Source organism: Chamaea fasciata, unplaced genomic scaffold (assembly GCF_029207755.1).
Source record: "Chamaea fasciata isolate MVZ Bird 193981 ecotype frontalis unplaced genomic scaffold, bChaFas1.0.hap1 SCAF_6, whole genome shotgun sequence".
Taxonomy (NCBI): Eukaryota; Metazoa; Chordata; class Aves; order Passeriformes; family Sylviidae; genus Chamaea; species Chamaea fasciata.
The window spans coordinates 6,333,238-6,337,033 of record NW_027094091.1 but is presented as its reverse complement, the minus strand read 5'-3'; the positions used below and the strand labels follow the sequence as shown (position 1 = coordinate 6,337,033).

The 3,796-nt window shown below is 37.5% G+C and overlaps 1 long non-coding RNA gene across 1 annotated transcript; it reads left to right on the top strand.

The window, feature by feature from the left end:
• The first annotated feature begins 1,300 nt into the window (after positions 1 to 1,300).
• Positions 1,301 to 2,741, top strand: LOC136290512 (uncharacterized). Its single transcript, XR_010721165.1, has 3 exons — positions 1,301 to 1,428; positions 1,830 to 1,949; positions 2,508 to 2,741. It is a non-coding gene; the product is annotated as an uncharacterized lncRNA (long non-coding RNA).
• Positions 2,742 to 3,796: the final 1,055 nt, after the last annotated feature.

Here is a 3,796-nt window from a genome sequence, read left to right as displayed (position 1 = left end):
AACAGCAGTAGTATATCCTTGTAAGAAGAAATACAATCCAATTTGCTCCATTTTTTAACTGTCTCCTCAGTCAAATCTCCTGAGCTTTTCTTCCAAGCTCACCCCAGTGGAAAGATCATGAGTTCAGTCTTCCAGCAAAGCAGCTCATCCACACTTAAGCTCACATAGACAGCAATCTCACTTTACAACCGAGGTTAATCGGTCATGGCTGATGAGCTCTGTTTAATGAAAGGCCATTTATATAGTACCCTTTGGATAAAGGCTCTATATTTTAGCATTCCAGAAAAAGTAAATGGAGGAAATAAAGAGACATGAGAGGGGTTAATACCAAGGGGATTTTTTTTTCTGCTACTCTTTTCCCAAATGAATACTATGAAATAAAGATTTGCTTCTGGAGGATGTATTGTTACTATCTCTCCTTCATGTGTTTACTTCCTCAGACCCCAGATGTGAAAAGAGACTTCCATGCACTGCCCAGAAACTTGCAGCCATCTAGATTTAATCTGAGCAGCAGTGGCTTCTTGGGATGAACATATTAAAAATTAACTGTCTGGGTTGTACATCTTCAACCTGAACCCATCTTTAAAATTTCCAGTTCTGTTCCACTGTTTTATCCTCTGAAATAATGTAAGGTCAGAGTGTTAATCACTCATTTTTACTATGCTATTAATGCAGCTTTTAAATTTCAGCCCTGTTTGTTTTTGGCTTTGGTTTTTTTGTTGTTGTTTTTGTTTTTTGTTTTCCCTGTTATGCTGGAAACAATATAAAAATAATTAAAAAGAAACTTTGTTTCCACTGTTCTGCACTGGTACCCAGTGCTACCTGGCAGACCTTTAAAGTGTCGATTCTGCATGACTAATTGATTGCTTCATCTGGGGTTAATTAATTAATTAGTAGCAGAGCTGCATTAAAGATTGGAGGCATTCAGAACTCCCATAATGGACGAGAGCTTTATTAGTACATAAAATGAGTGTTTAAAATCCACACAGCAACTAATATGCTCTTGAGGCTTTCATTAAACAAACCTATAAAATTACTTGCTTCATTATGTATTTTAGTTACTTTCTTCACATTGTACGGTATCTCTTCACCTTTTTCTTTTGCCAGCCAGTTTTAAGTGCCTATTTGAAATCAATTTCTCTAATAATGGGCTTAATGAGCTCATCAATTAAGGCTGCCATAATGGAATGTAACTGTGTGGTTTCAGTTATCAGTTAAACTCTGGAACTAATTTCCATGCTTCATCTATCAAAAATGATTGGCTAATATTGTTTAGCTTCTGCTTTAGGATGATAGGGAGACCTCGGGCCCTTCTTCACTAATGTCCGAGGGGCTGAATTTCTTCTTGGAGAAGCAGAGAGGGAGGGAGGTGAGGTGGGATGGAAAGAACAATGAATGGAGAGATTTGGGCCTCTATCTGGATCTGGAGTAAGTGTGATCCTGTATTTCAATGCCAGCATGGTAATTAGTAGTAATGGATTACATTTTCAGACGTATTAGATAAAATGATCGTTCCACATGAAAAATCCCATTATGAGTTTCTTACCTCTCGCTCCCTCTGTCTCTCTCCTGCTTCTACTTGCTCTCTCCATTTTAATAACCGCTGCCCTTTTCTGTGACCCCTTTAAATAATGGCATAAACGGTCAATAGACCTAAACATATAAATATTTCCTTAAAACAATGCCCTCACATTTATAGCAGCCAAACCTGAATGTTGGGAAATGCTTTCTCAGTACAGGAAAGAATAAATACCTCACCAAATGCAAACATCTATCAAGCCAAGAAAATCCCCACAATAAGTGCAGTGTAATTTTTTTTTGTTTTTTAGGAAATACTGTTAAAAAGCAGGAAAAAACCAGAAAAACCACAGTTTTCAATTCCCATCTGTTTAATTTATGAATACTAGGAATATTTATCTGTTCTTGCTGTTAAGATTAGATGTAACCAGGTAAGCATGTTTTATGGTTTCTAGCTGCTGGTGGGATTTTACTGATTTTCTTATCTAATAGAAAATTTCCAGGCTAACAGTAACAAAATTTGACTCACAGCCCTCATGTTGACTGAAATGTTAAAAACTCCTTAGCTATCAGAAAGGTTGTGTGAACTCTGTTGTCGCTGTGTTTACTTCTCTTACAATGGCATCTGTGCTCTTCTAGGCATTTTCCATGTGTTTGTAAGGGTTGAAGGAGGGAGATATTTTAGAGGGAGAATTGCAGGCTGGAGGTTGGCTCGAGGGGAACAATAGGGAATTTTTTAATGCAGGCCCTTTAGGTTCAATGTAATGGGCTAGTGTTCAAGTAACCGAGTTCAAACCACTATGTGAGGGAGAAGATTGCATTTAGAACCTGTGTCAGAACCTGGCTGCTACTTTTATTTTTGAGACATGACAATTCTGTGTTAGTGGACTATTACCCAGTAAAACTCAAAACTGGAAAAGTGCATAAGTACCAAAAATGCCACTCCAGAAACAGTTCAGCTGAGAATTATTCCTCAAACTTTGTTTTAGAGAGCCCAGGAGGGGAGATGACTTTCAGCCGGTTATCAGCTGGAGCAAACTAAAGGGGGTCTTTGAAGGTACAGGAGGATTTTGTGAAGATTTCCTTCTCTAAGGGAGCGATTAGTATCTGGCTGTTGCTCTGAGAGTCGTTTTCTAATTGATTGTGCATTAATTTTCTGGCTCTGATCTTGCATCAGCGCTTACAGTTGACTTATGTGAACTGTGTTATTTTTATCAAGTAAACTTTCCATGCATGAATAAAATTAATACCGCAAAGATTCTTTTTGTGGAGCAGCAGAAACTGTGCTAAAGAAAAAAAAAAAGCTTTGAAACCTCTTTATAAACCATTTTAAATAATCAAGCTCTACAGTGCAACCGTGAACTCTGTCATGCAGGTAGAAAGCATTTTATTTTCAAATAAACAAGATTACCAAATACTTTAAAGATAGTCTTGGGTACAAAAATTTCATATGCTTTGTATGTTTTCCTTCAACATAGATTTTATAGACAACTATAGAAACAGGGTGTTGACAAAAGGAATTTCAAGTGAAAAAACTCAAACAGGTCCTATAATTTTCTTGTGCATTTTTAACTATTTTCATGATTCGTAACTTTTCCAAGAAAAATGGCAAGAAGTATTAGTGAAGGTTGGACCTAACTGAAGATTTAATGCCTCCTCACTTTCAGTTTGGGATGAAAAAGCTTAGGAAGCCAAAAATTTCTCAAGATGCTTAAAAACTAAAGCGGGCATCCTTTAGATACATGTTATATATCATAGAGGAACTAAGAGTCTTAAGCTCAATTTTCTTTTCCAACTGAGATGATTTTAATGTCTCAGATGTAATGTACCTGTAACACTTGTAAAGCCAATGTTATTCTAGTGCTGCAATTTATAGAATCACAGACAAAGAGAAATGCTAGTGATAGACATAAGGTTGTACAGTTAAATTTCATGCTCTGAACTCTGATTCACCTCCTGATTTTTTTGCAGATTCCTCTGATCATTCAATCTTTTAAAATCCCTCGCTGCCTGACTAGTTAGTGGAGATGGGGAGAGCCTGTGCCCCCACTTTTTCTGCCATTGATCTTTAATTCTGCTCTTGTAAGCATTTTTCTATCTCTTTGGTTTTACATTTACAAGCAGGCTGAAAATTCAGTTGCCCCAGGATTGTCTCCATAATAGCCTCCATCGTGTCCTTACCTTCCCCACAACCACTGCAAGGAGCTTCTGTGGGCTGTGGTTTGCTCGTTTTCTGTCTTGCAGGACACCAGGTCATGAACAAGGTGGGCAAGGATCT